At 42.5% G+C, this 27,495-nt stretch overlaps 1 long non-coding RNA gene across 1 annotated transcript in view; it reads left to right on the top strand.

Annotated features, from left to right (window-relative positions):
• The first annotated feature begins 4,687 nt into the window (after positions 1 to 4,687).
• Positions 4,688 to 27,495, top strand: part of LOC142829766 (uncharacterized) — a 28,591-nt gene continuing 5,783 nt past the window's right edge. Inside the window, exons 1-2 of the long non-coding RNA XR_012904515.1 lie at positions 4,688 to 4,792; positions 24,722 to 24,904. This is a non-coding gene — a long non-coding RNA (uncharacterized LOC142829766). The remainder of the gene's footprint in view (positions 4,793 to 24,721; positions 24,905 to 27,495) is intronic.

Here is a 27,495-nt window from a genome sequence, read left to right as displayed (position 1 = left end):
CTGAGGTGCTTGAAAGACCAGAACCGGAATGAAATAACTATTTAAACCCTGTTGTTCACATCAAAACTATCCATAAATGGTGAAACATGCAAACTCACTATTTATATTTGTTTCACTAATGAGGGTCTCACACATTTGTTAAAAAAGGGTCCCTGCATCTTCAGGGGTACCAACCACATCCCTATTAAAAAGCTCCTACTTTAACTGATATTTCAGTTACATGTTTTCTCAGTGGAGCTCAGACAGTATTTTTTTTTAGCCTTGACAGAATGGCTAGACTAGGTAATCCAGACAAACAGCTGCTGCCTGCAATGTGATCTTTTTCTCAAACCTTTTAACAAAGAGTTGGATATGGTTGAAATATCTGGAAACTAAAATCTCTTGATATGAATGTAATTGACATATCAACTGTCTGATCCATACCGCTTTTATCCTGAGAGCTGTCCCATTCAACATTAACTAGATTTGCATGTACATTGAGCTCTGTTGTGATCAAGGCACATTGATCAGCAATTCAAGAAAATGCTTCACCTTAAAACCAAGTTACACAGATTGTTTGGTTATTAAATATCAATATTTACATGTTTTCTAGTTAGAAAAAAAGGGACTGTTTCTTATAACTGGAGCTGTGCAATCTCTTTCAAACACAAATCAAAAGATGGCAAAGTTGCGGCTTCTTGTAAGGCCAAACAATTGAAAATTGCTTATTCTCTACCTTTGAATAACTCTTTTTGTTCAATATAAAAACTATTTGAGTCCAGGGAATGCTAAGCTTTCTAGGCAAGGATTGTTGCAATTATCAGTGAGGTGACAAACTATGCAAATGAGCCTCAGCAGATTTGAAAAATGTGTGGAAGCTAATAACTAGAATGTCAGCTTTGAAAAATAAAAGCAAATATATATAAGGGAATCAATAATTCTGAAAGAGGTCTAGAGGTGTTTGTAGATAGAAAGTGAAACATGACTTTTCAATGGGAAGTGACAACAAAAATGTGTAATGTAATTTCAGGCTCCATGCATAGCGGCATCCTGGAACAAAAAGATGATATTCCTTTCTCTATAGGCAGAATACAATCCCACTTGGAATACTACATTACCTTCTGAGCAACTTATGATCTCAATAAAATTGACAAATTGAAAGAGATCAATAGCAATGACAGAGAGTAGGGGGCTCAATGAACTGATTTTGATAGGGAAGATTAAACACTAAATTATGTATAACTTGGTTCAGGGATGGCTAAAGGGTGACGGAGTTAAGAGACTACATCTGATGAATATATAACATAAAGAAAGGAAAGATTATATAGGGTTATACACAGTGATTCAGTTAAGAAAAGGAAAAAATCCAGCTGAATGTTAATAAAAGCTTCCTGACAATAAACTGTATTGGACTGCGGAACACTCTGCCAATGGATGTGGGAAGGAAGACTCATTAAATATTTAAAACTAGTTTGGATATTGTTCTAGTAACTAAAGGGAACATTTAGGAATCTTGTTCAGTTCAAGATTCCGTAGGCAAAGATCCAAGTGTAATAACCTTTTTCTATTAAACCTTGCACTACCCTGAGCCTGTGTTGTTATATGGAGCAGATTCCTGATGGACGACAGGTTGAACCTCTCTAATTGGACACTCTCTGGCCCGGCAACATCCATGGCCCGGCATGATTTTAGTCCAGATGTCCACTTCTCATGGGTGTGGTTAAGTTTCCCGCAGTCTGATAACATTTGTTTATAGGCACCAGTCCTGGCTCTCAGTGGTCTGTGCTGTTATTTAGCTCTAATTTACTCCTAAATGTTTCCTGAGAGAGCAGCAAGCAGTGCAAGTGTTGTTAATACTGCTAGACAATATTGACCTCTCATGGTCCAGCAAATTCTCTTGTTCAGCACTGGTCAGGTCCCCAGGGAGCTGGACTAGATAGGTACAGCCTGTAGTGGAGTTTCCTTCAGTGTTTTCTTAACTCTTGGTCTGACAAGCAGTTGTGTGGTAGAATATACTACCACTTCCGCCAAGTGCCAGTTCAGCATCCTGAAATGAAAGCACAGACTGGTAGTGCATGGCAGCTGCATTATATTACATTTTATAGTTATACATCCTGTGGGTTCCCAAGTAGCCGGGCAACTGGAAGTATAATCTCCTAGGATACTGGGGAGTTAGAACCTAGAAATCTCACCAGTAATTTGTGCTGTGCTGTGCTGTTTGCATCCTAAAAACACGCGTCAGTCAAGGGAACAAGAATGAACACTTGGAGATGTCTGTGCTGAAGTGTTATTCCTGAGGAAATTCCCATTGCTATCAAAAAAGGCCAAGAAAAAAAAACAGAGATGTCTTTGTCCAGAGGCAGACAGGGATAATAAAGATTAGTAGGTATAAAAGGTGTTCAGAAGGTGCTCTGCCCTCCTATGCCCTCCCCAAATTCAGTTGTGAAATGAGGTGCCCCCTCATACTAAATGAGCTGCTCCCTCTTGGACCCTCAATGCACAACCAGCCCCAACACTTTTCTTCTGTAGCTCTCCAAGCATTTTTCATGGAAGACATCATTATCCTGAGGTTACAAATGGGGAAAGTGAAGGAACACAGTGACTTTGAGACACATTAATGAGTGCTCTGGCAAGTTAAAATTTTCTGGACAAACTGGACAGTATCTACGGGAAAGAATTAATAGACACAAATCTGATATCCGAAAAGGCAACACACAGAAACCTATTCGAGAATATTTTAACTTGCCCGAGCACTCATTAATGGATCTCAAGGTCGCCCTGGCTGCGTCTAGACTTCAGGCTTGTTTTGGAAGAAGCTATTCCAGAAGAGATCGTCTGAAAAAACTTCTTTCGAAAGAGAGCGTCGACACTACCAAAGCGCATCGACAGATAGTGTCCACACTGAATGGATGCTATCTTGCATGTAAGCTGTGATTGCTATGGGCAGATAGGCCACCAGAGCACCTGCGCTTTTCCTTCTTTCCTCTTCTATTGAAAGAACTCCCTCTTCCCTTTCCACACATGCCTTTTTCTGAAAGAGCTCTTTTGGAAAAGGTATTCTTCCTTGTAGAAAGAGGTTTACCAATGTCAGGAAAACCCCTCCATTCTTTTGACTGTTTTTTCAGAAGAACGCGATTGCAGTGTGGACATAAGTGAGGGTTTTTCCAAAAAAAACTCTGTAGTGTAGACATACCCCTGTTGTGTCAGGCAAATTCAACAAGCCAAATACATAAGGAAGCCTTAGAATTTAACTTCATTTACAGGTTTGGGACCCATCACCTTCTTTATCAGCTTGATGTGGCATGAACACTCTAACTATTTCTTTCCCCCTTTTTCCTTCTCCCTTCCTCCATCCCCTTTATTAATTCCATTCATCTCAAGAAGTGGGTTGTGCTCACAAAAGCGCATGATACCATCTACATGTTTTGTTAGTCTTTAAGGTGCTGCTAGACTAGTTGTTGTGTTTTAAGTTTTTCCGGTTACCGACTAACATGGCTACCCCTTTAAAGCTTATGGATTATTATGATTATCTTTTTTTCTTAATTCTCTTTTCTTTTATAATTACATCAGCAAGACTAATTATCATAATCAGTTCACCACCGTTCTGCCTGCTTTAGATCAGTGTATCTCAATTGAAATTAGTGAAGGCATAAAACTAAAGTGATGTACCACGGTGCATCAGGTACATTGAGTGCAAAAGCAACCTTAGTGAGAAAAGATTTCAGACTAGGCAGGAAATAATACTAAAAACAAAAACTACTGGCATCTAACAGTTGTATTATACAATAAGGAAAGTGGTGTGGATAATATCTAGATCAGATTAATAAAAAAACAGAACATGAAAGAAAGTACATTAGATGATAAAATATAAATGTCGCAGTTATAAATACTATTATAGTTTAAATTTGGAAGGAAGAATACATTACATGAGCTCTAATACAACAGTTTATGAGTTCTGAGTGCTCTTCCTCACCCCTGCTGTTTAAATTGTAGATTCTTTGGGGGTAGGGACTGCCTTTCACACTGTGTTTGTTCACCACCTAGTCCTGGTCTCATCTGGGGTCTCTGTGTGCTACTGTAACACAAACTGTAAACAATCTATTCAATAAGAGAACTGTTGGCTAGACTGAGCTCAACAATAGGATGGAATTATGCTTCCAGGAGAGTAATTTATTTTGGGATAATTATTTTCAGTGTATATCGTACTTTCTCTGCATGCCTATCCAACTCCACTAGCCAGCAAACAGCTTCATCCACTTCCCCATTCACTTGCTCTGCCCCTTGTGCTTGGAGCCACAATCCAACTGAGTCCTCTTCCACAGCATAGCAGGATTGGAGGGCAAATGTGAAGGACCAGGGCAGAATACAAAAGCATATCTAAAAGAGCTCAATGAAGGAAGACTAGAATTTGAAAGTCATCATCAGGATCTAATTTATCTCCATTCAAACTGTCCTTTATTTTTTTGAAGTGGGTACTAATTAGCATTCTCAAGATAAAAGGGGAATTTCTTCTGGTTAACAGCTACAGAAAGTTTGACCTGAAAAAGAATTTATAGCTGAAGTTTTCCAAGTCATGCAAGGGATTTAGCTATACGCCTTTCGTTCCTTTTAAAGTGCTACCTTGGGATGCAGATCTTAGGAACTGGGAGTCTGTTCCTGAGCTACTTTCAAACTGTATGTGTAACTCAGGCATGAAATGAGATGACCTGAAGTCTAAAGTGCAAGACTGACTGAAAAAGAGTGTCTTTCAAGATGGTGAAGAGAACATTGTGAAGAAAAGCTGCTTATTGGCATGTCAGGGATTGGCTTACTGGTAAATATAATTGTATTATAGTCTAATGATATATATTAGAAGAAAGCATTTCAAAAGTCATGCAGAAAAAAGACTGATCTATTCCGGATTTTATGAATGCATAGCATTAACATGACCTAAATCACTAGCTCACAGTTAAAAGAGGGAGCAATAAGAAAATTCAATATGGAGAATCTTTTTTTCTTAAAAAAGCTGAATATGTCTTCTGTTCTCTCTAAAGCATATAAAAACCCGCATTGTGATAAAATACAAATAATGGTATTAGATGGATTTGATAGTTGCAAAGTACTAACATATGTAAGAGGTGCTTTCAAAAGTATTATAAGAGACAGTATAAAAGAAAAGCATTTCTAATGTCAGAAATATACAATAAAGTATGTAATGCACACATGTTTGGGCTTCAGAAGGTGTGGAAATTTGTAGCCAGCTCTTCAGCTGGTCTATATTAATGCAGTTCCATTTAAGTCAATGGAACTATTCAGATTTACACCAACTGAGAATCTGGCCTTTGGCTTAGATATCCAGACCAACTTAGACAATTATCCAGACTTAGCTGTATCTCTTCATTCTGGAAATTGGGCTGGAAGTCTTAAGAGATAAGGATTCCTGTTGAGATATCTTGGTTTTGTATGAGTCAGAAACACAGTGAGAATAGCTTTTTAGATGGGACAATATTTCATTATATTTTCTCTGATCCTTTATGTAAATTGGTGTACCCATTCCTAGCTATATGTAGGCACATTATTTCTGTGGTCTGTTTCTATAGCTGAGATCAGGTTTTGCCCATAATCATTCAGCTGCTGCTCATCAAAACTGCAAATATAAATAGCACTAATTTCTTCAGTATGGAAGACAGACTGCAAAAATACTGCAAATAGTTGCAAAATAGGACTTGTTCTACTGAGCAATTTTCAGCTAATGAAACACCCATCTTCAGGAAAGGGCAAGTGGGGCAACAATATCTTTGTCTGAGGCAACAGGACCCAAATGAAATCTTTCATCCTGCTCATAGACTGAGACCTTTTGATTTTAAAATGCCTTTTTCCCTAGCAGAGAAGCCTATGTCAGTTTACATTTGTTGAGGATCTGGCCTAATAAGTTAATACTGGACAACATTTGACTCTTTGTTGTTTTGCTTTGCACACTGTCAATGGCTGGCTTCTGCTTCTTTTTTTTTCTTTAATGGCAGCACGTTAATAATGGGTCCTTCCGCATTTCCCCTCTCAGTTGAGTGTGTCAGGCTAGATTAGAAGAATTAGCTAACTTCACTTGAGCGTTGTCTATCAACTAGAAATAGTTTTTAATCTTTCCCTTCTGTTCATATTCTACCTGTGCTGGCTTGTGTTAGAATTAAATATCCATTGAATCTATGACAGGTGTAGCATGGATACCATAAATCATATCAAACTTCTCAGCACTCACATTATAGATGGGGAAGAGATAGGGAAAGCATGAACTGATCAGACAAACCTGGAAGTGCTGTGCTATTGATCCTGCCTCCAGCATAGGTTGGTCCAAGGACAGCTCAGTTCCTCATTCCATTCCATGTGGAAATCAGCTATACATTTCCCATCTGTTCTTTTTGAAGCAGGAGCTTTACTTTGACAGTGCTTTGAACTGCCTCCCAATCCACATGAAAAATTCCTCAGTGTGTTCTGTTTAATCATGCTCAGGGATTTTTTGGAAAACAACTCTGATTAGTTCCAATATTGCTAAGAACTGTTGTGTTATGCTTTTACATGTAGAAAATATTACATTTCCAAATGCTGTCAATTAGAAAATGACACACAGACACATTATATAAAGAAGGCAGAAGAACAGGCAAATGAAAGATGATTCACTGAAAATTCAGAGTCCTCAAAAAAGATAAAGATGTCTGTGAGTGCTCATCTCAGCTGTTGCCTTCTGTTTCCTGACTATTCACATGGGAGACTGGCTTATTATCGGTCATGGTTCAGAAAAGTTGGAGCACTAACTAAAAAAGAACTCAGGACCTGATTTTATTTCCAGTGTAGCCAGCAGGAATTCATGGCATGTACTACATCATAGTTTCACCATTTAATATGAACAAATATGAGCTACAATCTGACTAAACACTGCAGACTTTTATTAAAAATAGTTGCTGCTGTGTCAGTATAGTCATGTAGCCTAAGATATGAATTGAATTCAGCATAGCCGTTGACAGTGACTAAGGGGAAACATAGCATAGAAAGATAAGGAGCTCAGAATTTTGCCATCATTCTTGGTCTCATTAGCTGCATATGAAATCACTAATGCTGTATTTTTGTCTGTATTTGTTTCCTTGCTTCTTGATGACAAATATATACAAAGAACAAAGCCTAAATCCAGCTGGGAGTTCTCTCATAGGGATTTGGTCTGCATTGTGGAGTTGATTTGTTTTTTTGGTTTTTTTTCCAAATAGTTTGATTTGATTAAACTAAATCAAAGGAAAGAAATTATTCAGCCTTTAAAGTGCAATGGGATTCCCCCACACCCCCCCCCCAATTTTTTTTTTAATAAATAGGGTAATTTGAATGTGTTGGTTGTAGCTCCCCTTCATACCTAGGCATTTTAAATATAAGAATGGTACATAAGTGGCTTTACATATCTTACATGCTATATGTTCCTACAGATTTATTTATAAATTTGGTAACTGATTCTGAGGCCTCTCCTGAATCTCTGCAGCTACTATTAATTTCAAGCAGAACCAAACCCTTTCTTGTAGGGTATGTGAGAGACCTGCTAGGAACTCAGGAATGGCATACAGTGTGTTCATAGAGTCATCTGGACAAAAGAAATTATAATTGACAGAGGGAACATAAAGCTAAGCTATAGCCACAGGAGATTATTACAGTTTCCAGAGACATCTGGTGGCCTGAGTAATGTCTGGAGCCAGGAATACCTTAGTTTTAATCCCAACATGGGTGTAACAGGGTGGCATTCACCTTCTGCAAGAATCCCCTCAGGCTATGTGTGTGTGCCTGCACTCCCTTAGTCTGAAGCCTTCTCTGGCAGCTCAGCCCACTGGCCAAGTAATTCACTGTGTGTATCACAAATCCCTTCCGGGGTACACACTTAACAGGGGCCCATCTCAGTGCCCTCTCTTAGGCCATGTCTACACTCTAGAGGAGATCAACACTGGTGCGATCAATCTTTTGGAGTTCAATTTAGTGGGTCTGGTAAAGACCCACTAAATCAAACTCATAGGGTGCCTCCATCAGCATCCAGTATTCTTGCTCCTATGAGGAGAAAGGGAAGCCAATCCCTCTGTGGGGACAGCAGGGAAACTCAAATCAAGGTATGTTGACTCCAGCTATGTAATTAACATAGCCAGAGTTGCATATCTTGATTCAACCTTCAGTTTTTCCACCAAAGTTATTTCTAGAGCACCTATCCCTATCATAAAATCTTAGGGTTTGAAGGAACCCCAAGATTTCATCTAGTCCAGCCTCTTCCTCTGAAGTATTACCAAGTCATCCCTGATAGGTCTTTGAATAACTTGTTCTTAAAAACTTCTCCAGGTTACCTGTTTTATGCTGTCAAACTGCTTGCCAAATCCTCTACATAGAAAATGAACCATATGCTGGCATTAGTGCAAATAGACTTCTGTGGCTGAAACTAGAGAAATAGATTGAGACTGCACAAGTTTATATGATGGTAAAGTGCATACCACTTCTAAACTAGTGATGAGCAACCTGTGGTACATCTGGGTAATGAGACATTTTGCTGATGTTGACTGTCCTCAGGCACCATCCTCTGCAGCTCCCAGTCACCACAGTTCACCAAGCAAAGGGGCTGTAAGGATGTGCTGGTACCACTTCCCACAGCTCCCATTGGCTGGGAACAGAGTACTATGGCCACTGGGGGCTGCAGTGGATAGTGCCTGTGGACAGTCAACATCAGCAAAATATCTCATGGCCTACAATAAGATTACCCTGATGGGCCATATGTGGCCTGCAGCCCACCACAACTTGAAAGTGATAGTGTACTCATCCTGGTTTTCTGGAAACATAACGCATTAGTCCTTGAAGTAGTTGACAGTCATGTTTATACAGCATTGAAAAAACTGGAGCTCCAGTCATGGTAGGGGTGATCAAGTGTCATTGCCTTCCAAGTAATATTAATTATTATAATTCAAAGGGATTAGATATAATTTTAGGATAAAAATTTCAAAAATTCTCAACATTAGCCTGACTGGGCTCCCATTAAAATGAATAGTTGAACTCAGAATGAAACTGAAGTGGCAGCCCCATTTGGTCAATACTAAGATCTTTTGAAAATCCTACCCTTCACGTACACAACAGTTCTGCCAAAAGCACCTGTGTGGTGATTTATGGATTGCTTTGCAAACTGGGACTGAATTTAAGTACAAATTTCAGCAGTTCATGAAACTTAATTAAATTAAACATGCATGAATATCATCTTACCATTCTGACTCAAACTGAACTATGGAAAATCCCATAAAAGAAATAAGAACTAAGTACTGATCAAAAAACATGAAACTATTCTTGTACATAATTGACTGGAAACATTTTAATCATGTGCCAATGACCTCAGCACATTTTCATTGGAAGTTTACCTAATGGGTTGTTTCTTAACGTCTAAGAAACAGATTTACTGTCTTGAGAAAAAAAAAAGCCTAGTCCAAGGCTCTGAGCACAGAACTGTGAGCTGGGAACTCTTGGCAATCTAATCCCAGTTTTGTCTCTACCTCTATTGCCTTGAGCAAGAGGAACTTACACTCAAAAATGAGAATGGTCTCTAATATAAGTCTAGAGAAAGATAGCCATGTTAGTCTGTAACTGAAAAAACTTAAAAAACAAAAAATAGTTCTGGAGCACCTTAGAGACTAACAAAAAATGTAAATGGTATCATGAGTTTTCGTGGGCATGTCAGGGCTGTTCCCCACTCTGGCACTCCGAGAGGGTAAGTTTAGAAGATAGGATACACAAAGAACAAGTTAAAAATCACTTAGGAAAGTTAGATGTCAGCAAGTCACCAGGTCCTGATGAAATGCATCCCAGGATACTCAAGGAGCTGATAGAGGAGGTATCTGAGCCTTTAGCTATGATCTTTGAAAAATCATGGAAGACAGGGGAGATTCCAGAAGACTGGAAAAGGGCAAATATTGTGCCCATCTATAAAAAGGGGAATAAGAACAACCCAGGAAACTACAGACCGGTCAGTTTAACGTCTGTCCCAGGGAAGATAATGGAGCAGGTAATTAAGGAAATCATATGCAAACACTTGGAAGGTAATAAAGTGATAGGGAATAGCCAGCATGGGTTTGTGAAGAACAAGTCATGCCAAACTAATCTGATAGCTTTCTTTGATAGGATAAGGAGCCTTGTGGATAAGGGAGAAGCGGTGGATGTCATATACCTAGACTTTAGTAAGGCATTTGATACGGTCTCGCATGATATTCTTATTGATAAACTAGGCAAATATAACTTAGATAGGGTCACGATAAGGTGGGTGCATAATTGGCTGGATAACAGTAGTCAGAGAGTTGTTGTTAACAGTGCTAAATCCTGCTGGAAAGGGATAACAAGTGGAGTTCCGCAAGGGTCTGTTTTGGGACCCGTACTGTTCAATATCTTCATCAATGATGTAGATATTGGGATAGAGAGTACACTTATTAAGTTTGCAGATGATACCAAACTGGGTGGGGTTGCAACTTCTTTGGAGGATAGGGACATAATTCAAAATGACCTTAGCAAGTTAGAGAAATGGTCAGAGGTAAACAGGATGAAGTTTAATAAAGAGAAATGCAAAGTGCTCCACTTAGGAAGGAATAATCAGTTCCATACATACAAGATGGGAAGCGACTGTCTAGGAAGGAGCATGGCGGAAAGGGATCTAGGGGTCATAGTGGACCACAAGTTGAATATGAGTCAACAGTGTGATGCTGTTGCAAAAAAAGCAAATATGATTCTAGGTTGTATCAACAGGTGTGTTGTAAGCAAAACTCATGAAGTCATTCTGCCGCTCTACTCTGCACTAGTTAGGCCTCAGCTGGAGTACTGTGTCCAGTTCTGGGCACCACATTTCAAGAAAGATGTGGAGAAATTGGAAAGGGTACAGAGAAGAGCAACAAGAATGATTAAAGGTTTAGAGAACATGACCTATGAAGCCAGGCTTCATGAACTGGGCATGCTTAGTTTGGAAAAAAGAAGATTAAGGGGGGACATGATAGCGGTTTTCAAATATCTAAAAGGGTGTCACAAGGAGGAAGGAGAAAATTTGTTCCTCTTGGTTTCTGAGGACAGGACAAGGAGTAATGGGCTTAAAGTGCAGCAGGGGAGGTTTAGATTGGACATTAGGAAAAAATTCCTAACTGTCAGGGTGGTCAAATATTGGAATAAATTGCCAAGGGAGGTGGTGGAATCTCCCTCTCTGGAGATATTTAAGAACAGGTTAGATAGACATCTGTCAGGGATGGTGTAGACGGAGCTTGGTCCTGCCTTGAGGGCGGAGGGCTGGACTCGATGACCTCTCGAGGTCCCTTCCAGTCCTATGATTCTGTGATTCTATGAGTGCAAAAGATGGGGGATCTGCAAAAGATCTTAAATACCTTGCCTCTATAGACTCTGCTTACAAAAAACCTCAGAGTCATGGATGCACTGACTCTGGAAGATAGGCTGCCACAATCAAGTGATTTAAACCCTGAGAAACCAGGAAGAAACACTTGTATTTCTTCCCCAGGGGTACCCCAACCTCTTTTGCCAAAGGAGAGCTTGAAAAAAGAAACAAAAAGCACAGAAAATAAACTGTGTCTCTGGTAGTTGACCTCTCAGGCTAGGTAGACACACACCCACACAGACTTCCTGTTACCTTCTAGGACACAAGAAACAAATCATTGCCTTAAAAAGGGTGATTTTATTAACAAAACAAAAAGGTATACTTGGTTCCTAGGTGTTGCAGAGCAACTAAGAAAAGAAGAGATCAAAAAACAAAGAAACAATCTCTTGGGCTGTAGCTTATAGATAGTGAGTGAAGGAGGGAAGACATATGGAATTCACACAGAGAAGTTTAACCAAACAACCAAAACAAAGAAAAATACCCTGAACATGACTAAATACACATTTTCCTCTTATTTACTCATGATCCCTTCACGGTCCAGTCCACTTTTTTACCCTGAATTCCTGTTAGGTATGTAGTCCTGATTATTGCATATTGTTCCCACCAACCCATAACTTAGAATTCACACAAAGACAGAGCAGCCAGATATCTATATATAGAATTCAAATTTCAGACAGGTATCCCACTGGGTTCTTCTGGGTTCCTGCCAATACCCTCAGCTGAGTTTAATCCTTCAGTAACCAAATGCTGGCCAGCACTCCTCCTATCCATCACAGGGTACAACCCACTTCTTCAGATGAACGGAGTAAGGAGCGCAGGGTTCAAATAAATAGCAGAGAAAGAGGGAATGGAGAAGGGGGGGGGGATAAGAAAAGAGAAAAAAATCGTGTTAGTGTCCATGCTAAAAGAGGCCAATAGAGTCTGTATGTGCCTGGTACTTAGCTTTTGATGTCATTAGGGTGTGGAATGTAGTGGCCCATCCAGTTTGGGTCTATTTTCAAACCTTGATTACAGGTATCAAATTTGTGAATGAAAGCAAGATCTATATTATAAGATCTTGCTCTTTTCAGTTTCTCATATGTGAGCTGTTAAAACCCAGTTGCAGAAATAGGAAAAACAAAAAAATCCAGCTTCTCAAAGCCCATAATGAATTTTTGAATCTGAAGAACAATCCTAAAGGTAGGGTACATTCATTCTGATGAGACAGGGAAAATGAGGGGGAAGGATTGATTCCTTCTATGGAGACTGGGAAATTTACTTTAACAATGTGATCACCTGCAAAGAAACAGAAAGTACTCCATTTAATCATGCTCTGCACCAAGGCTGAGAAATCAATTGCTGCCTGGCTAAAGGAGATAGAAATAAGTCTTCTAAATAGATTGAGGGAACTCGGAGAATGATTGAAGAGGAGACAGCTCTCTCCAGCAGAGAAGCCCTGGAATAGGGTTTATCAGAAAGGAACTAATAAAGTATTTCATTACAAGGGCAGGTTAGGTTCCTGCAGGGGAAGCCCTGAAGTAGGATAGGACCAACAAGAGTTCCAGAAAGTTAAGAGTGTTAGTTTTAAGATTTATGTGGTTTTAATTTGGACTTTTTCTTGTTACCCTGGAAAGGGACTAGATTTTCATGTTCTTGGCTAGAGGGCTATGCCACAAAACACCCTGTGGGAACCAGAGACCCCATGCAATGCCACAACCAGAGACAGGGGGGTGCCCAGGAGGCAAGGATCTGTTCCTAGACCCCAATTCAGGTTTATTCATCTAATGCAAGATAAGATCTTGGTTATGCATAGTACATAGTGACCATCTATGACAATCTCATAGCAAATAGTAGTAATTTCAATTGGATGAAACTCAAAAATCACAAAACTACAAAAACTACTATCTGTGCACAAAGTAACTGAAATAGAGAATAACACTTCAAAACTTAAAGCACATTATCCAGTATAAACTTCCCTCCAGAGATAATTTATAAAGAATCAGTTTCATTTAAACATAATAAACTGATGTCTACTCTTGGATACTTTGATATAAATCTAAAGTAATTTAACAGCATAATTAAATTGGACTTACACTGATGTAACAGATAGCACAGCTTGTTCCACAGTATGTCAACTATGAAGAATAATAATCCCTTGAATATGTGTATACCGTCAGAAAAGTCCATGACATATTTACCTTGAAGCAAAATTTACACTGATTTTCATAGATTTCCTTTTAAAAGGATTCTTTGCATTCAGGGCAGTAAAGTCACATCTACACTACAAAATTATAAAAAACAAATTGTCCTGTGACATCTTTGCCCTGGTCTATGCTAGGACCTTAGACCAAAATAACCCCCTCCCCCCCCAAGTTTGAATTAGTAAGTGGTGCGCCCACAGTACCAAGTCTATTATTTTATTCAGGACCAAGTACTGTCCAGACCAGGGTGAGCTAAAGGGCCTCCGTGGGCCAGATCCGGCCTGCCAAGCTGGTTGATCCAGCCCACGGAGGCCCTGCTGCTCCCTGGTCCCCAGGCCAATTAAGACCACAAAGTTTCCTCCACCCTGCCCCCACCCTGTGAGGTGCGTGCAGCACTTATAAGTGCCACGTGCTCCTGAGAGGGTGTTAGGAGGCTTTGCATGCTCCCCCACCCACAGGCCAATCCTTCCGCTTAAGGCCTAACCTCTTCTGGGGCAGCCTGAGGCCACTTCAAAAAATGTTGAAGTAGCCCCTGGCAAAAAATTATTGTACACCACTAGTCTAGACCATCCCTGATAGATGTCTGTCTAGCCTGCTCTTAAATATCTCCAGAGACAGAGATTCCACTACCTTTGTGGGCAATTTATTCCAATGTTTAACCACCCTGACAATTAGGAAGTTTTTCCTAGTGTCTAACCTAAACCTCCTTTGCTGCAGTTTAAGTCCATTGCTTCTTGTTCTATCCTCAGAGGCCAAGGAGAATAATTTGTCTCCCTCCTCCTTGTGACATCCTTTTAGATACTTGAAAACAGCTATCATGTCCCCTCTCAGTCTTCTCCTTTCCAAACTAAACAAGCCCAATTATTTCAGTCTTTCCCCGTAGGTCCTGATCTCTAGACCTTTAATCATTCTTGTTGCTCTTCTCTGGACCTTCTCCAATTTCTCCACATCTTTCTTGAAGCAGAAGAATGACTTCTTATGTCTTGCTCACATTCCTGTTAATGCATCCCAAAATCATGTTTGCTATTTTTGCAACAGTGTTGCACTGTTGACTCATATTTAACTCATGGTCCACCATGACCCCTAGATCCCTTTCTGCAGTACTCCTTCCTAGACAGTCACTTCTCATTCTGTATGCATGAAACAGATTGTTCCTTCCTAAGTGGAGTACTTTGCATTTGTCCTTATTAAACTTCATCCTATTTATCTCAGACCATTTCTCCAGTTTGTCCAGATAATTTTGAATTTTGACCCTATCCTCCAGAGCAGTTGCAACTCCTCCCATCTTGTAATCATCTGCAAACATAATAAGCGTACTTTCTATGCCAATATCTAAATCATTGATGAAGATATTCAACAGAACCAGTTGGTGCATTACAAAGTCAATTTCTCCTACTATTAACATCTGTATTTCCACATCAAAAGCTATGTATGGGACATATCCAGCCCATTTAATTAGCCTCATTAACGCACCCACTTTTTCTGCTGTTATCTATATCTATATCAATATTGATACCTTAGTTTCTGTTATTTCCACTCTAATTCCTCTGAGGAAGTGGGTTTTGCCCACAAAAGCTCATGATTCTATATATTTTGATGAGTCTCTAAGGTGCCAGGAACCATTCATTTTTTCCAGATGAACACAGCTATGCTTCTTAGATATTTTTTACTACAAAATTATATTGACCTAACTTACTTTGGACTATAGCCACCACAATTATCACATTGCTTGTGTGTGTGCACTCTTGGTGTTGGTGGTGTGTGTCCCTACTATGAGCACTTGTATCACTTGTGTTGTCAGTATGATGCATTGTGTGATAGTCCTGAAAACCAGTAACAGTCAACGGAAGTACCCCAGTGCCTACACTAACACAGCAATGACTTAACTACATCATAAGAACATAAGAACATAAGAATGGCTGTACTGGGTCAGACCAAAGGTCCATCTAGCTCAGTATCCTGTCTGCTGACAGTGGCCAGCACCAGGTGCCCCAGAGAGGGTGGACCGAAGACAATGATCAAGTGATTTGTCTCCTGCCATCCATCTCCAGCCTCTGACAAACAGAGGCCAGGGACATCAATTCTATCCCCTGGCTAATAGCCTTTTATGGACCTAACCTCCAGGAAATTATCTAGCTTCTCTTTAAACTCTGTTATAGTCCTAGCTTCACAGCCTCCTCTGGCAAGGAGTTTCACAGGTTGACTACATGCTGTGTGAAGAAGAACTTTCTGTTATTAATTTTAAACCTGCTACCCATTAATTTCATTTGGTGTCCTCTGGTTCTTCTATTATGGGAACTAATAAATAACTTTTCTTTATCCGCCCTCTCCACACCACTCATGATTTTATATACCTCTATCATATCCCCCCTCAGTCTCCTCTTTTCTAAACTGAAAAGTCCCAGTCGCTTTAACCTCTCCTCATATGGGACCTGTTCCAAACCCCTAATCCTTTTAGTTGCCCTTTTCTGAACCCTTTCCAAGGCCAAAATATCTTTTTTGAGGTGAGGAGACCACATCTGTACACAGTATTCAAGATGTGGGAGTACCATAGTTTTATACAGGGGCAGTAAGATATTCTGGGTCTTATTTTCTATTCCTTTCTTAATAATTCCTAGCATCCTATTTGACTTTTTGGCCGCCGCTGCACACTGTGTGGAAGTTTTCAGAGAACTGTCCACGATAACTCCAAGATCTCTTTCCTGATTTGTCATAGCCAGATTAGCCCCCATCATACTGTTGGTGTTATTTTTCCTGATGTGCATTACTTTACACTTATCCACATTAAATTTCATTTACCATTTTGTTGCCCAATCACTCAGTTTGGTGAGATCTTTTTGGAGTCCCTCACAGTCTTGACTATCCTAAATAGTTGAAACTGAAACGTCTGAAACCATTCTGCTGAGGAAGCTAGTGGTATCAAATTGGCATAGAGTGGCATTTATGTCAGCGGGAGTCAAATTTAGGTGAAGACACTTTCACAGCTAGGTTGACTCCAGGCAGCTTCCATCAAGCCAACTGTGGAGCATAGACCAGGACTAACACTTTTCAATACTATATGCTGTATTATGCTGAATACATCTCTATATCTATCTATAGATATATAAAATTCATTATTTTCTCCTAAAGTCCCATAGCTCAGATTGAATTGGAGTGAACTGACATGACATATGTAGCCTTCGGGTCGATATTGTGCTTTATGGAAGGGCACTTTTCCTACAAAAGAAGGATGGTCTAATAGCTAGGGAGCCAACCTGGGCCTTAGTATGATCTCAGTCTAGTTCTTTGTTCTTTGGCTCAGTTTCTCATCTGCAACATGAGGCTAATAGAACCAATTAGCTTAAATTTTAGTAAGGGCAGTTTAGGGTGGACACTAGGAAAAACTGCCTAACCATCAGGGTGATTAAGTATTGTAATATATTGGCTAGGAAGATTATGGAATTTCCATCACTGGAGATTTTTAAAAGCAGGTTAGACTACCACTTGGTGGGGATGGTCTAGAATATACTTAGTCCTGTCATAAGAGCAGGGAACTGCCCAAGGTGACTTCTCAAGGTCCCTTCCAGTTTATGACTCCATGATCCTAATAACCTAAGAGGGATGTGTGGTGAGGATACTTACCAAAGATAAGATTTACTATCTACCCTTAAAGTATATAAAGTATTATGAAATATATACAAGCTTAAAGTTTGTCCTAGAAATACTGTAACAAGATATCTCCAAAACCACAGCTTCAATGACTTCAACCATTCAGCTATTCTGTTTTTGTTTGATTGTTTTTTGGGTTTTTTTTTGTTTTGTTTTTTACTTTGAACTCTGTTTTGTGTTTGTATTAGATGTTTTGTATGGAAAAGTTTTAGCTTGAGATGTTTTATTCAAGAGTAATAAATAATCATAGTAATATTCTTAAGTTTCCAATGAGACACAGGAAGGATTCAGGTTTTCCTGTCATCTTTATAAAACCTCCGTCCAAGAAGTACATGCAACACATGTGAACAATGTCTGGTTAATGAGTAATTCTGAGTCATGAGCAATGCTTCCAGATTTGCATCTGTTTATCATGTGTTCCATGTTTCTCCAATTGTACTCACTTATGGAAGCCATGGTCCTGCAATAGGATTTGCGCAATTGGCCCTTACAACAGGTTGGAACCCTGTTGTTTCAATGAAGACCACCCAGGTGTAAGGTTTGAAAGATAGGTGACTTTGGGGAAGATTTTAAATGTATTTAGGTGCCTTTAAAATACCTTTAAAACCCTGTTCCTTTATGTCCTGTTCTGTGATCATTCCAAATTCTCTGCCCTATGTTACTGTGTGCAACACCTTACTCCATGATGTTTCAGATTGGATCGTACCATGAATAGGATTAAATGTTCATTTAGCAACTAAGCTTGAAATACAGCAGGGACTGATGGCTCAGTGGCTTATCAATAGGACATGTTGTTGGTACTTTTTCAGCTCCAGATTTCTGCTTTGAATTTGTCTGGTATTGGTGGTGTTTCTAAATTGTTACTATCTGATGGCTACATGTTGCATAATCTCAGTCAACTTCCCATTGAAAACATGTCCACATTTCATAGTATTTACTGAACTACCACTGAACTACTCATAGTATTTATTGAACGTTTTGTATATAGCATTCTTTGGTGGTGGTATGATTTGAATTAACTTGCAAAGAGAGCACAAGTTGCATTCTTGTAGGCAATTTCAACAGAGAGCCTGAATGAATTTGAAGACTGAACTTACTTCTGACCTTTAAAGTCAATCCTCCAGATTAAGGTTTGGTACATTGCAGAGTTGGTGTGGCGTCACAGTATATTTTGTACTTGTCCTGTAAATACACAGAAAAATGTACTCATTGTGCAATGTCCAGAGCTGGAACTGTGACAGCATCCAGAGTCACTCTAACCCTAAATGTAACATCAAGCACAGTGACTAGTTTACTTTTGTTTCTAGATAATGATTTAAGTCATATGTACAATCAGTTAAACCTTCTGGACCAACACCTCAGCAAGTCTACATTGATCGTGCTCCATGGACTTCATTGTCAATGTCATCATTAATTCTAGCCTAATTACAGAAGCAGGGTGTTCCTGGGTTCCCCACTTATACAGGAGGGACATAATTCACTATTGCTCAAATGCCAAAGGCAAGTTACTTCCCACTTTGTGCTAACTAGCTAGTGGGTCGCCCCAACCATTCCCCTCTCCTGCCTGTCCATTTGCTGACCAGCTGCAAAAGATGCCTCCTCTCCTCCCACAATGTGCAGGATTGAGCAAGAACTTTATGCCCCCTTACTCACCTGCAAAGGGTGATAAAAGCAAGCGATAACTCTGCTATAAGCATCCAAATAACAAACCTAAAGAAAAGCTACAGCTCAGCATCCGCTCCATGTATTTTAAACTTCAATGAATGGGAGAAAACATATCCAGAACATAGGCAGGTTTATTCATTTTAATCCCATAAACTTGTTCCTTTTTGGATGCTGAATGCTTGATTGTTCCTATGTATTGCACATTTGAGCAACACAAGAAGATATGATATATGACCTGGTTGTATGTTTTAGTGGTTACTTAACTATTTCCTCCAGCCTGAGAACTTTGAGGTCAGCCTGAGGTCAAGTATAGCTGAGTCAGCCTTCTCTGGTGACACTGTAGCAGGGAAAAGGGGCTGGACCTGGGACTTCATCTTTTACTCACTGCCCATAGGCCTTTGAAAATTATGAAATGCTACATCATTGAGGGACAGGGATAGAACTTCCAGGACTTTTTTGTCTCAATAAAGAATTTTCAACATCCAAATCTGAGACAGATTTTAGTGTTTCCCAGAAGGGACTCAGCATTCAGAGAGATTAGAGGAATTTACAGTGTTAGCCATTCTAAGGCGGATTGCTGTACAATATAAGGGGAAGAGTGTTACAGCACCACTGCTACATAAGGCCAATCAGTGGGCTAGAAAATGTATCCATTATGCAGCAGGTGTTTTGATCTCCAAAAAGAGGATCACGGCGTCATAGATATGTCAGACTAAAAGTGGACTCAATAGGTCCTGCACCAAGGATGAGAAACGTAAGATTACACAAAGTTCCTTTAAGCTTGCCAGCCGTGTTTCTGTTGTGGCCTAAAACACAGACAAAATTTTAAATTAAAAAAAATACATCAACCCAAGACTAAAGAACACAATATGCTTGTGCAATTTCCCATTAAAATGTTGGTACGACATTTGTGGCTTTGCTTATGTAAATCAGTTCAATATTACTGATGAAACACGTCTTGCTGACATACCACAAAAGTAGTAACAATGAGGAGTCCTGTGATACCTTAGGATATGTCTACACTACACAGTTAATTCGAACTAACCGGCGTTAGTTCGAATTAACTTTAATAGGCGCTACACAGGCAAACCGCTAGTTAGAACTTAATTTGAACTAGCGGAGCACTTAATTCGAACTAGGTAAACCTCATTCTACGAGGACTAACGCCTAGCTCGAATTAAGTAGTTCGAATTAAGGGCTGTGTAGCCACTTAATTCAAACTAGTGGGAGGCTAGCCCTCCCCAGCTTGCACTGCTGGCCTTTCTGGGCACCACCAGGGAAACTTGTCCGCCCCCCTCCCGGCCCTGGAGCCCTTAAAGGGGCACGGTCTGGCTACGGTGCCCGTGCCAGGTGCAAGCCTGCCAGCACCCAGCCAGCAGACCCTGCACCTGGCACGGCATGAGCCAGCCACCCGCTGCCACCCAGCCCTCCCCCTCTTCCCGGGACCAGGCTGGCGGCTCCCAAGAGCCTGCCCGGGGCCACAAGAGGCGGGCGCCCACCTGGTCTAGTGCGGATATCGTGGACCTCATCCACGACCTCCGCACTAGGCACAGGAAAGTGGCCGTCTAGGGCAGGAGAGCTGCCAGCCTGGCCACCCAGGAGCAGGTTTGCATGAAAATCAAGGTGGTCCAGTAAGACCCCCGACCCTGACCGCTAAGCTTAGAACATAAAAACATAAGAACAACCATACTGGGTCAGACCAAAGGTCCATATAGCCCAGTAGCCTGTCTGCCGACAGCAGCCAACACCAGGTACGCCGGAGAGGATGGACCAAAGACAATGACCAAGCCATTTGTCTCGTGCCATCCATCTCCAGCCTTCCACAAACCTTGGGCAGGGACACCACTCCTACCCCCTGGCTAATAGCACTCCATGGACCCAACCTCCATGACTTTATCTAACTTCTCTTTAAACTCTGTTCTAGTTCTAGCCTTCACAGCCTCCTGCAGCAAGGAGTTCCACAGGTTGACTATTTGCTTTGTGAAGAAGAACTTTCTGTTATTAGTTTGAAGCCTGCTACCCATTCATTTCATTTGGTGTCCTCTAGTCCTTCTATTATGGGAACTAATGAAGAACTTTTCTTTATGCACCCTCTCCACATCACTCATGATTTTATAGACCTCTATCATATCCCCCCTTGGTCTACTCTTTTCTAAGCTGAAAAATCCCAGTCTCTTTAGCCTCTCTTCATATGGGACCTGTTCCAAACCCCTGATCATTTTAGTTGCCCTTTTATGAACCTTTTCCAAGACCAAAACATCTTTTCTGGGGTAAGGAGACCACATCTGTACACAGTACTGAAGATATGCCGTATCCTATTTTGATACTTCCCCTCCTCCTTCTTCCCCTGGCTTCCCCCTTCCAGCTCCCTCCTCACAGGTTTCCCCTTCCCCTCTCCCACACTCTCTCTTCCCCTCTCCCACCTCCTTTTCCCAGTCTCCCCAGAGGTTAATCCCCCCTCCCCCCCTCCCCCGTTTTGTTAAATAAAGAGAGTTTCTATTTTTGAACACGTGTCCTTTATTTTGTACATCAGAAATGGGGGCTAGGGAGGGGTAAGTGGAAGGAGGTGAGGGAGGAATGGAGTACGAGCCCCCGATGGGGAGGACTGGGGTGGCTCTGCGGGCTCCTTGGGGTGGAAGCTCTCCTGCAGCCCCCCGATTGACACCCCCCCCCCCCGGATGGCAGCCTGCGGCACGTGCAGCTAGGCTGATGGCCGAGTGCTGTGATGTGCCGAGTGTGGGCATTCAGGGCATTCCAAGCCAGGACTGCTTTGCTGTCCCTCATCGAGTTAGACAAGCGAGTGGGGAACCCTGAGAACTGTCTGTCTGGGAAGGGGGTCGGGTCCCGTTAAGCACAGCCCTCAGCTAGCCTGAGACAGCAGCTCCATGCTCTAAGTCCTAATCTGATGCCCTGCCGACACTGCTTCCGGCCATCCTTAACCTCGGTTCAGGGTCCACTCAATGTGGACATGCTAGTTCGAATTAGCAAAATGCTAATTCGAACTAGTTTTTAGGTCTAGATGCACTAATTAGAATTAGCTGAGTTCGAATTAACTAATTCAAACTAAGTTAGTTCGAATTAGTGCTGTAGTGTAGACATACCATTAGTTAATTCGAACTCAGCTAATTCGAACTAACGCATCCAGACTAAAAAACTAGTTCGAATTAGCGTTTTGCTAATTCGAACTAGCATGTCCACATTAAGTGGACCCTGAACCGGGCTTAAGGATGGCCGGAAGCAGTGCCGGCAGGGCATCAGAGGAGGACTTAGAGAGTGGAGATGCTGTCTCAGGCTAGCCGAGGGCTGTCCTTAAAGGGTCCCGACCCCCACCCCGGACAGACAGTTCTCAGGGGTGCCCCGCTTGCAAAGCAGTCCTGGCTTGGAGTGCCTGGAGTACCCACACTGGGCACATCACAGCACTCGGCCATCAGACCAGCTGCACTTGCCGCAGGCTGCCATCTGGGGAGAGGGGGCAATCGGGGGGCTGCAGGAAAGCTTCCACCCCAAAAGCCCGCAGAGCCATCCCAGTCCTCCCCATCGGGGGCTCGTGCCCCATTCCTCCCTCACTTACCCTTCCCTAGCCCCTTTTCTTGATGTACAAAATAAAGGACAATTGTGTTCAAAAATGGAATCTGTCTTTATTGAACAAAACTGGGGGAGACTGGGAAAAGGAGTGGGAGAGGGGAAGAGAGAGGCTGGGAGAGGGGAGGGCAACTAAAATGATCATGGGTTGGAAACAGGTCCCATATGAAGAGAGGCTAAAGAGAATGGGACTTTTCAGCTTAGAAAAGAGGAGACGGAGGGGGGACAGGATAGAGGTCTCTAAAAACAGGAGTTGGGTGGAGAGGGTGCATACAGAAAAGTTCTTCATCAGTTCCCATAAAGAAGGACTAGAGGACACCAAAGGAAAGGAATGGGTAGCAGGCTTCAAACTAGTAACAGAAAGTTGTTCTTCACAAAGCAAAGAGTCAACCTGTGGAACTCCTTGCTGCAGGAGGCTGTGAAGGCTACAACTAGAACAGAGTTTAAAGGGAAGTGAGATCAAGTCATGGAGGTTGGGTCCATGGAGTAGTCTTAGCCAGGGGGCAGGAGTGGTGTCCCTGCCCAAGGTTTGTGGAAGGCTGGAGAGGGATGGCACGAGACAAATGGCTTGGTCACTGTCTTCGGTCCATCCCCTCCAGGGTCCCTAGGGTTGGCAGCTGTCGGCAGACAGGCTACTGGGCTAGATGGACCTTTGGTCTGACCCAGGACGGCCATTGTAAGCTCAGGGCTCAGGGTCGGGGGTCTCAGTGGACCCCCTTGATTTTCATGCACACCTGCTCCTGGGTGGCCAGGCTGGCAGCTCTCCTGCCCTAGACGGCCACTTTCCTGTGCCTAGAGCGGAGATCGTGGATGAGGTCCACGATCTCCGCACTAGCCCAGGCGGGTGCCTGCCTCTTGCGGTCCCGGGCAAGCTCCCGGGAGCCGCCAGCCTGGTCCCGGGAAGAGGGGGAGGGCTGGGGGGCATCGGGTGGGTGGCTCAATCCGTGCCAGGTGCAGGGTCTGCTGGCTGGATGCTGGCAGGCTTGCACCTGGCTCGGGCACCTTAGCCAGCCCGTGCCCCTTTAAAGGGGCCGGGGCCGGGAGGGGGGCAATAGAGTTTTCCTGGTGGTGCCCAGAGTGGCCACCAGGGAAACCTGGGGAGGGCTAGCCTCCCACTAGTTCGAATTAAGGGTCTACACAGCCCTTAATTCGAACTAGTAAGTTCGAACTGGGCTTAATCCTCGTGGAATGAGGATTACCTAGTTCGAACTAAGCGCTCCGTTAGTTCGAATTAAATTCAAACTAACGGAGCGCTAGTGTAGCGCCTATGAAAGTTAGTTCGAACTAACATCCGTTAGTTCGAACTAACTTTGTAGTGTAGACATACTCTGAGAGACTAATGGATTTATATTTTGTTTATAGATTTATAAGCAATATTATTGGATTTTTTCAAACTCAAAACCTTCTGGTGTCAGGTGGAAAAAACCCATATGGATTAAAACCAAGTAAAATGTTCAGATAAACCCCTGAGGGATGAAACATGTACATTTTGCCCAGCTCTAAACATAACACTCATTTAACTTAACAGGAAAAACATCAGTTCCCTGTAATTTGATCACTAAAGCAGCTTTCCCAATTATCTGCTCTCATTTGACTATGTTTGTTTTTCTGAATCATGGTGGTTACACTGATATCAGAATTTCTGATGACCTATTTGGTGATTTCAATTTTACAAAAGGCCATCAATTGGTATGCAAAGCTTTCCTTGGCTTCAAGGGACAGCCCACATACAGAATGGAGGCAAGCTATATCATTTAGCAATAAGCACTACTTACAAATAAACAATGATAAACATAAGTGAATTATTAGCCCATAATATTTAATTAAACTTCACTGTGTCGGAGAAGTAGGTGCTCCATTGAGCGAGAGCAATTTCCTGCAGCTGTGGCTCTTCTCCTGGGAATTTATTGAAGTAAAGGACTGAGGTGTTTCTAAAAGATAATACCAGCCCTGCTGCTCTTTCAGCAACTTTTGTACTGACAATTCACTGATCAGGAAAGAGGAGGAGGGATAAAATCTGGCTGAAGTAAGGGCAAATAAAAAAGAAAAGGTTCTTCTGACTTCTTAAAGCATTTTGTTTATTTTTGTTTTCTTTCTGTAGAATGGCTGGCTAGATATTTTGGGAAACAATGTTAATTCCTTAAATTCCTTCAGATCTTTAGGAACTTTCCATGCATTAAGACCACTCACAGCCATCTCCTATTTGGGAGGAATTAGGGTAAAGTTATAATAACAAACACATTTTAAAAAAATCTTTTCTATTTTATTACAGGACCATCAATAAAGAAACAAAAGAGGGCTTAATGGGGTTGACTTTGGTTTTGGCCTGAAAAAAGTCCCAGAATTTTAAAGACAAAAGTAAGCAAATATATATATTTTTAAAAGCATAGGCCAATGTTCCGGCAGAAGAGGTAAAGACATTGTCATAAGCATTCCCGCAGCATACAGAGTTCAGGTAGGTTTTCAGTGAGCTCAGTGCAACTAGAATTCTAAATGCTAATGCCTGGATGATTTTTAGCAAAAGACTTTACCAGTCCAAGAGAATGGTGCCCAGTTTCAGAAAACAGTTCAGCAAGAACACTGCGAGTGGCTGTTTTTATGGTGAAGTGAAATGGAGATTCTGAAAAATTAAATTAAATCTAATAGTTGTGAATGAGCCACATTTTTCATCATTAGAGTTAAACTTGATAAACATTTTAAATATATTTGAACTACAAAAATAAATATCAAGGCTTCAGTCCTCGTCCGCCTGCAAGCTCTCCTGCAGGGCTTCCCAGATGCGACAGCCCCCCAAAGGGGCTCACGGCTGGCACCCATACAGGGCTGTGCATACTGGCCAGCCAGGCAGTCAGCCTCGGCCATCCAGGCTGGCAGGAAAGCCTCCCCCTTCTTCTCGCATAAATTGTGGAGCACACAGCACGCTGTCACCACGTGCAGAATATTGTGCTGGGAGAGGTCGAGGTGGGTGAGGAGGCACCTAAACTGTGCTTCCAGTCGGTCGAAGGCCCCCTCGACCACAATGCAGGTCCTGCTGAGCCTGGCATTGAAGGCCTGCCAGGAGGGGCTGAGGTGTCCCATGTAGGGCTTCCTGAGCCAGGGCTAAAGTGGGTAGGTCACACCTCCCAACAGGCACACTGGCATGTCCACTTTCCTGACCCTGATGTGGCGGTTGGGGAAGAAAGTCCCAGTGTGCGGCCTCCGGCACATGGAGGAATTGTGGTACACCCACGCATTGTGTGTCTTGCCGGACCAGCCCACATTGATATCTGTGAACTGGTCCTGGTTGTCAGACACTGCCTGCGGGATCACGGAGAAGTACCCCTACCTGTTTATGTAGAGGGAGGCCTGGTGGTCCGGGGCACGGATGGGGATGTGCATCCCATCAATTGCCCCCCTGCAGTTGGGGAAGCCCAGGGAGCCGAACCCGTGGATGACCGCATCCAGGTCATTGAGGTGGATGATTCTGAAGAGCAGCACCCTGTTAATGGCCTTCACCACCTACAGAGAGACACACAAAATCGAGGGTCACTGGGGTGCCTGGATGGCTGGAAGTTCCCCGCCACTGCCCCATGCCCCACTCCCAGGAGCAACTCCCGCTGCAATCCTGGCCACCGTGGGTGGTCTCTAGTGCAGCCAGAACAGATCAAACCCTCCCCGGGAGGGCACTTTCACCACCTCCCCCACATTTTCCCTGGGGCAGTCCATGTCCTCCTTGCAGCCCCCCCCCCCCCCCCTCCTGGCCCAAAGGCCAGTGAGTGCCGTACCTGCATGAGCACCGCTCCAACGGTGGATCTCCCCACGCTGAACTGGTTCCCCATGGATTGGTAGCTATCCAGCATGGAGAGCATCCAGAGAGCAATGGCCTCCCATTTGTGGAGGGGAATGGCGGGCCTCATGCGTGTGTCCCATCGCCAAAGAGCAGGGGCAAGCCACTCGCAGAGCTCCAGGAAGGTATCCTCCTTCATCCTGAAGTACTGGGTCCACTGTTGGTCTCCCCAGCGCTCCAGGATGATGGACACCACGAGTCGCTGCTGGTGTCCAGACGCCAGATGCGGCAGGGCATGCTGGCATCCAGGCGCTGCTCCTCCAGAGCCCCCGGCGGGGGGGGGGAGGTTCAGGGGGCTGGCATGCAGCAGAAGGTGCCAGGCAGCCTCCAGCAATTGCTGCCAGGCTTGCATCAAGACGTTCAACATGAGTGCTAGAGTGCCCAGGGGCAGTTCTGGCTCCATGGTGCAGAGTGCTGCGATGTCAAAAATGAGAGCGACCGAAGCAGAAAGAGAGGAAAATGGTTTGCTGTCCCTCAGCGAGGCAGGCAAGCAAGTGGGAAAGCTGAGAACTGGCTGTCCGGAGGGGTTCCTTTAAGCATGAGCCTCAGATAGCCTCAGACACCAGCCACACAAAGCAACTAGTGACCTGATGCCCTGCTGAAAACTGGTTTCAGCTGCCCTTAAATGCGATCTAGTGTCCAATCAGTGTGAACGTGCTATTTCGAAATAGCAAAACGCTATTTCAAATTAATTTTTGTGTCTAGATGTGATATTTCGATTTAGCTTATTTCAAATTAACTAATTTGAAATAAGTTAATTCGAAATAGCACTGTAGTGTATACATACCCTTAGAGAATAACAATTGTGTCATGAGCTTCCGTAGGTAAAGCCCACTTCATCAGATGAGTTGTAGTGGAAATTACAGAATACAGAATATATATAATAGCAAAAGCAGTTACCTGTCAATTGTAGGACCAGTGTTAATTATGCTAATTGAGTGAGGTTGGATATATCATTATAGTCAGCCATATTTGTATCTTATATAAGGATTTTTATGTCTGAGACTCTGACATGTTTTCTATAATATGCAGTGTTGTTATAGCCTTGTCGACTCCAGGATATTAGGGTATGTCTAGACTACATGGCTCTTTCACAAGAACAATGTAGATTAGTTTACTAGACATACCCAAAAGAAGCGGCAATTTAAATAATCGCCGCTTCATTTAAATTAAAATGGCTGCCACGCTGAGCCGATCAGCTGTTTGGTGGCACAGCGCTG

This window comes from Pelodiscus sinensis, chromosome 6, assembly GCF_049634645.1.
Source record: "Pelodiscus sinensis isolate JC-2024 chromosome 6, ASM4963464v1, whole genome shotgun sequence".
NCBI classification, from domain to species: Eukaryota; Metazoa; Chordata; order Testudines; family Trionychidae; genus Pelodiscus; species Pelodiscus sinensis.
The sequence above is the reverse complement of the archived record's forward strand: the minus strand, read 5'-3'. Positions and strand labels throughout refer to the sequence as shown.